The sequence below is a fragment of the Kogia breviceps genome, chromosome 15 (assembly GCF_026419965.1).
Source record: "Kogia breviceps isolate mKogBre1 chromosome 15, mKogBre1 haplotype 1, whole genome shotgun sequence".
NCBI lineage: Eukaryota > Metazoa > Chordata > Mammalia > Artiodactyla > Physeteridae > Kogia > Kogia breviceps.
Genome location: NC_081324.1, coordinates 60,206,064 through 60,213,997, shown reverse-complemented (window position 1 = coordinate 60,213,997; position 7,934 = coordinate 60,206,064). Strand labels below are relative to the sequence as shown.

At 40.8% G+C, this 7,934-nt stretch overlaps 1 pseudogene; it reads left to right on the top strand.

Moving 5' to 3' along the window:
- The first annotated feature begins 6,830 nt into the window (after positions 1-6,830).
- On the top strand, positions 6,831-7,690 carry LOC131742889 (small ribosomal subunit protein uS2 pseudogene; annotated as a pseudogene).
- The last annotated feature ends 244 nt before the right edge of the window (positions 7,691-7,934 follow it).

The window sequence follows — 7,934 nt, the reverse complement described above, 5'->3', positions numbered from 1 at the left end:
TGGCCCCACCAGGGAGCCCAGGTAGGCTCCAGTGTTGGGTTGCCTCAGGCCAGGCAACCAACAGGGAGGGAACCCAGCTCCACCATCAGCAGTCAAGCAGATTAAAGTTTTACTGAGCTCTGCCCACCAGAGCAACAGTCAGCTCGACACACCACCAGTACCTCCCATCAGGAAAACTGCACAAGCCTCTTAGATAGCCTCATCCACAAGAGAGCAGACAGTAAGAATTACAATCCTGCAGTCTGGGGAACAAAAACCACATTCACCGAAAGACAGACAAGATGAAAAGGCAGAGGGCTATGTACCAGATGAAGGAACAAGATAAAACCCCAGAAAAACAACTAAATGAAGTGGAGATAGGCAACCGTTCAGAAAAAGAATTCAGAATAATGATAATGAAGATGATCCAGGACCACGGAAAAAGAATGGAGGAAAAGATCGAGAAGATGCAAGAAATGTTTAACAAAGACCTAGAAGAATTAAAGAACAAACAAACAGAGACGAACAAAACAATAACTGAAATGAAAACTACACTGGAAGGAATCAATAGCAGAATAACTGAGGCAGAAGAACAGATAAGTGACCTGGAAGACAGAATGGTGGAATTCACCGCTGCAGAACAGAATAAAGATAAAAGAATGAAAAGAAATGAAGACAGCCTAAGAGACCTCTAGGACAACATTAAACGCAACAACATTCACACTATAGGGGTCCCAGAAGGAGAAGAGAGAGAGAAAGGACCAGAGAATATATTTGAAGAGATTCTAGTAAAAAATTCCCTAACATGGGAAAGGAAATAGCCACCCAAGTTCAGGAAGCACAGCGAGTCCTATACAGGATAAACCCAAGGAGAAACATGCCAAGACGCACAGTAATCAAATTGGCAAAAATTAAAGACAAAGAAAAATTATTGAAAGCAGGAAGGGAAAAATGACAAATAACATACAGTGGCACTCCCATAAGGTTAACACCTGATTTCTCAGCAGCAACTCTACAAGCCAGAAGGCAGTGGCATGATATACTTAAAGTGATGAAAGGGAAGAACCTACAACCAAGATTACTCTACCCAGCAAGGATCTCATTCAGATTCAATGGAGAAATCAAAAGCTTTACAGACAAGCAAAAGCTAAGAGAATTCAGCACCACCAAACCAGCTCTACAACAAATGCTAAAGGAATTTCTCTAAGTGGGAAACACAAGAGAAGAAAAGGACCTACAAAAACAAACCCAAAACAATTAAGAAAATGGTCATAGGAACATACTTATCGATAATTACCTTAAATGTGAATGGATTAAATGCTCCAACCAAAAGACATAGGTTTGCTGAATGGATACAAAAACAAGTCCCATATATGTGCTGTCTACAAGAGACCCACTTCAGACCTAGGGACACATAAAGAATGAAAGTGATGGGATGGAAAAAGATATTCCATGCAAATGGAAATCAAAATAAAGCTGGAGTAGCAATACTCATATCAGATAAAATAGACTGAAAATAAAGAATGTTACAAGAGACAAGGAAAGACAGACTTTAAAATAAAGAATGCTACAAGAGACAAGGAAGGACAGTACATAATGATCAAGGGTTCAATCCAAGAAGAAGATGTAACAATTATAAATATATATGCACCCAACATAGGAGCACCTCAATACATAAGGCAACTGCTAACATCTATAAAAGAGGAAATCGACAGTAACACAATAATAGTGGGGGACTTTAACACCTCACTTACACCAATGGACAGATCATCCAAAGTGAAAATAAATAAGGAAACAGAAGCTTTAAATGACACAATAGACCAGATAGATTTAATTGATATTTATAGGACATTCCATCCAAAAATAGCAGATTACACTTTCTTCTCAAGTGCGCACGGAACATTCTCCAGGATAGATCATATCTTGGGTCACAAATCAAGCCTCAGTAAGTTTAAGAAAATTGAAATCATATCAAGCATCTTTTCTGACCACAACGCTATGAGATTAGAAATGAATCATGGGGAAAAAAAAACGTAAAAATAACACGAACACATGGAGGCTAAACAATACGTTACTAAATAACCAAGAGATCACTGAACAAATCAAAGAAGAAATCAGAAAATACCTAGAGACAAATGACAATGAAAACACGACAATCCAAAACCTATGGGATGCAGCAAAAGCAGTTCTAGGAGGGAAGTTTACAGCTATACAAGCTTACCTTAAGAAACAAGTAAAATCTCAAATAAACAATCTAACCTTACACCTAAAGGAACTAGAGAAAGAAGAATAAACAAAACCCAAAGTTAGCAGAAGGAAAGAAATCATAAAGATCATATCAGAAATAAATGAAACAGAAACAAATAAAACAATAGCAAAGATAAATAAAGCTAAAAGCTGGTTCTTTGAGAAGATAAACAAAATTGATAAACCATTAGCCAGACTCATCAAGACAAAGAGGGAGAGGACTCAAATCAATAAAATTAGAAATGAAAAAGAAGAAGTTACAACAGACACCGCAGAAATACAAAGGATCCTAAGAGACTACTGCAAGCAACTCAATGCCAATAAAATGGACAACCTGGAAGAAATGGACAAATTCTTAGAAAGGTATAACCTTCCAAGACTGAACCAGGAAGAAATAGAAAATATGAACAGACCAATCACAAGTAATGAAATAGAAACTGTGATTAAAAATCTTCCAACAGGGCTTCGCTGGTGGCGCAGTGGTTGAGAGTCCGCCTGCTGATGCAGGGGATACGGGTTCGTGCCCCGGTCTGGGAAGATCCCACATGCCGCGGAATGGCTGGGCCCGTGAGCCATGGCTGCTGAACCTGCACGTCCGGAGCCTGTGCTCCACAATGGGAGAGGCCACAACAGTGAGAGGCCCGCATACCGCCAAAAAAAAAAAAAAAAAGTAAAAATCTTCCAACAAACAAAAGCCCAGGACCAGATGGCTTCACAGGCAAATTCTATCAAACATTTAGAGAAGAGCTAACACCCATCCTTCTCAAACTCTTCCAAAAAATTGCAGAGGAAAGAACACTCCCAAACTCATTCTATGAGGCCACCATCACCCTGATACCAAAACCAGACAAAGATACTACAAAAAAAGAAAATTACAGGCCAATATCACGGATGAATATAGATGCAAAAATCCTAAACAAAATACTAGCAAACAGAATCCAACAACACATTAAAAGGATCATACACCATGATTAAGTGGGATTTACCCCAGGGATACAAGGATTCTTCAATATATGCAAATCAATCAATGTGATACACCATATTAACACACTGAAGAATAAAAACCATATGATCATCTCAATAGATGCACAAAAAGCTTTGGACAAAATTCAACACCCATTTATGATAAAAACTCTCCAGAGGGTGGGCATAGAGGGAACCTACCTCAACATAATAAAGGCCATTTGTGACAAACCCACAGCAAACGTCATTCTCAATGGTGAAAAACTGAAAGCATTTCCTCTAAGATCAGGAACAAGACAAGGATGTCCACTCTCACCACTAATAGTCAACATAGTTTTGGAAATCCGAGCCATGGCAATCAGAGAAGAAAAAGCAATAAAAGGAATACAAATTGGAAAAGAAGTAATACTGTCACTGTTTGCAGATGACACAATACTATACATAGAGAATCCTAAAAATGCCACCAGAAAATTACTAGAGCTAATCAGTGAATTTGGTAACATTGCAGGATACAAAATTAATGCACAGAAATCTCTTACATTCCTATATACTAATGATGAAAAATCTGAAAGAGAAATTAAGGAAACACTCCCATTTATCATTGCAACAAAAAAACATAAAATACCTAGGAAAAAGCCTACCTAGGGAGACAAAAGACCTGTATGCAGAAAACTATAAGACACTGATGAAAGAAATTAAAGTTGATAACAATGGATGGAGAGATATACCATGTTCCTGGATTGGAAAAATCAATATTGTGAAAATGGCTATACTACCCAAAGCAATCTACAGATTCAGTACAATCCCTATCAAATTACCAATGGCATTCTTTATGGAACTAGAACAAAAATTCTTAAAATTTGTATGGAGAGACAAAAGACCGTGAATAGCCAAACCAGTTTTGAGGGAAAAAAAAGGAGCTGGAGAAATCAAACTCCCTGACTTCAGACTATACTACATAGCTACACTAATCAAGACAATATGGTACTGGCACAAAAACAGAAACATAGATCAATGGAACAAGATAGAAAGCCCAGAGATAAGCCCACGCACCTATGGTCAACTAATCTATGACAAAGGAGGCAAGGATATAAAATGGAGAAGAGAGAGTCTCTTCAATAAGTGGTGCTGGGAAAACTGGACAGCTACATGTAAAAGAATGAAATTAGAACACTCCCTAACACCATACACAAAAATAAACTCAAAATGGATTAGAGACCTAAATGTAAGACCAGACACTATAAAACTCTTAGAGGAAAATATAGGAAGAACACTCTTTGACATAAATCACAGCAAGATCTTTTTTGACCCACCTCCTAGAGTAATGGAAATAAAAACAAAAATAAACAAATGGGACCTAATGAAACTTAAAAGCTTTTGCACAGCAAAGGAAACCATAAACAAGATGAAAAGACAACCTTCAGAATGGGAGAAAATATTTGCAAATGAATCAACGAACAAAGGGTTAATCTCCAAAATATATAAACAGCCCATGCAGCTCAATATTAAAGAAACAAACAACCCAATCCAAAAATGGGCAGAAGACATAAATAGACATTTCTTCAAAGAAGACATATAGATGGCCAAGAAGCACATGAAAAGCTGCTCAACATCACTAATTATTAGAGAAATGCAAACCAAAACTACAATGAGGTATCACCTCACACCAGTTAGAATGGGTATCATCAGAAAATCTACAAACAACAAATGCTGGAGAGGGTGTGGAGAAAAGGGAACCCTCTTGCACTGTTGGTGGGAATGTAAAGTGATACAGCCACTATGGAGAACAGTATGGAGGTTCCTTAAAAAACTAAAACTAGGGGCTTCCCTGGTGGCGCAGTGGTTGAGAGTCCGCCTGCCGATGCAGGAGACACGGGTTCGTGCCCTGGTCCGGGAGGATCCCACATGCCGCGGAGCAACTGAGCCCGTGAGCCATGGCCGCTGGGCCTGCGCGTCCGGAGCCTGTGCTCCGCAGCGGGAGAGGCCACAACAGTGAGAGGCCCACATACAGAAAAAAAAAAAAAAAAAAAAAAAAAAAAACTAAAACTAGAATTACCACGTGATCCAGCAATCCCACTACTGGGCATATATCCAGAGAAAACCATAGTTCAAAAAGATGCATGCACCACAATGTTCATTGCAGCACTATTTACAATAGCCAGGTCATGGAAGCAATCTAAATGCCCATCAACAGCTGAATGGATAAAGAAGATGTGGTACATATATACAATGGAATATTACTCAGCCATAAAAAGGAACGAAATTGGGTCATTTGTTGAGACTTGGATGGATCTAGAGACTGTCATACAGAGTGAAGTAAGTCAGAAAGAGAAAAACAAGTATCATATATTAATGCATGTATGTGGAACCTAGATAAATGGTTCAGACGAACTGGTTTGCAGAGCAGAAGTTGAGACACAGATGCAGAGAACCAACGTATGGACACCAAGGGGGGAAAGCAAGGGGGGAGGGTGGGGATGGTGGTGTGATGAATTGGGTGATTGGGATTGACATGTATACACTGATGTGTATAAAATTGATGACTAATAAGAATCTGCAGTATAAAAAAATAAAATAAAATTCAAAAATTAAAAAAAAAGAGTCATGTACAGCAATGTTCATTGCAGCACTATTTACAATAGCCAGGACATGGAAGCAACCTAAGTGTCCATCGACAGATGAATGGATAAAGATGTGGCTCATATATACAATGGAATATTACTCAGCCATAAAAAGAAACGAAATTGAGTTATTTGTAGTGAGGTGGATGGACCTAGAGTCTGTCATACAGAGTGAAGTAAGTCAGAAAGAGAAAAACATACTGTATGCTAACACATATATATGGAATCTAAAAAAAAAAAAAAGGTTCTGAAGAACCTAGGGGCAGGACAGGAATAAAGACGCAGACATAGAGAATGGACTTGAGGAGATGGGGAGAGGGAAGGGTAAGCTGGGACAAAGTGAGAGACTGACATGGACATATATACACTACCAAACGTAAAATAGATAGCTAGTGGGAAGCCGCATAGCACAGGGAGATCAGCTCGGTGCTTTGTGACCACCTAGAGGGGTGGGATAGGGAGGGTGGGAGGGAGAGAGACGCAAGAGGGAGGAGATATGGGAACATATGTATATGTGTAGCTGATTCACTTTATTATACAGCAGAAACTAACACAATATTGTAAAGCAATTATACTCCAATAAAGATGTTTTTAAAAAAAGATAGGCTCAGGGATGTATTGTACAACACAGGGAATATAGCCAATATTTTGTATTTACTGTAAATGGAATGTAACCTTTAAAATTATATTTAAAAAAATTTTTTTAAAGAATACTAGCTTTAGGGCTTCCCTGGTGGCGCAGTGGTTGAGAGTCCGCCTGCTGATGCAGGGGACGCGGGTTCGTGCCCCGGTCCGGGAAGACCCCACATGCCGCGGAGCAGCTCGGCCCGTGAGCCATAGCCGCTGAGCCTGCGCGTCCCTGTGCTCCGCAACGGGAGAGGCCACAACAGTGAGAGGCCCGTGTACCGCCAAAAAAAAAAAAAAAAAAAAGAATACTAGCTTTCTTTCCGCGTCAGTCAGACAGGGGTCCATACGGCGTTGTTCTGGATTCCCATCATAACTTAAAGGGAAACTTTCACGATGTCTGGAGCCCTTGATGTCCTGCGAAAGAAGGAGGAGGATGTCCTCAAATTTCTTGCAGCAGGAACCCACTGAGGTGGCACCAACCTAGACTTCCAAATGGAACAGTACATCTACAGAAGGAAAAGTGATGGCATCTTCATAATAAATCTGAAGAGAACCTGGGAGAAGCTTCTGGTGGCAGCTCGTGCCATTGTTGCCTTTGAAAACCCAGCTGATGTCAGTGTCGTATCCTCCAGGAATACTGGCCAGCACGGTGTGCTGAAGTTTGCTGCTGCCACTGGAGCCACTCCTATTGCTGGCCGCTTCACTTCCGGAACCTTCACTAACCAAAGCCAGGCAGCCTTCCGGAGCCAAGACTTCTGGTGATTACTGATCCCAGGGCTGACCACCAGCCTCTCACAGAGGCCTCTTATGTTAACCTGCCTACCATTGCTCTGTGTAACACAGCCTCTCCTCTGCATTATGTGGACATTGCCATCCCGTGCAACAACGAGGGAGCTCACTCAGTGGGTCTGATGTGGTGGATGCTTGCCCGGGAAGTTCTGCGAACGCGTGGCACCATCTCCCGTGAACACCCATGGGAGGTCATGCCTGATGTCTACTTCTACAGAGATCCCGAAGAGACTGAAAAGGAAGAGCAGGCAGCAGCTGAGAAGGCTGTGACCAAGGAGGAATTTCAGGGTGAATGGACCTCCCCGCCTCCTGAGTTCACTGCTCCGCAGCCTGAGGTGGCGGACTGGTCCGAAGGTGTGCAGGCGCCCTCTGTGTCTGTTCAGCAGTTCCCCACTGAAGGCTGGTCTGCAGCTCTCGCTGCTCAGGCCACTGAGTGGGTAGGAACAACCACTGGGTGGTCTTAAGCTGTTCTTCCACAAACTCTTAAAATGGAAATAAGCTGACGGAAAGTAAATGGTTTCTAAAAAAAAAAAGAATACTAGATCTGGATATCATTTATAGAATTTGAAGTACAGCTTACAGAATTTTCAAGTTAGAGTACATCATGTGATTGCCTCATTTCATTTAAGCAATGTAAATAAGTAAAAAGAATAAAAAGGAGCATCGTGTGAGAAGTTAGGATTTCCCAGGAAAAGCCGGTTCTCTGTG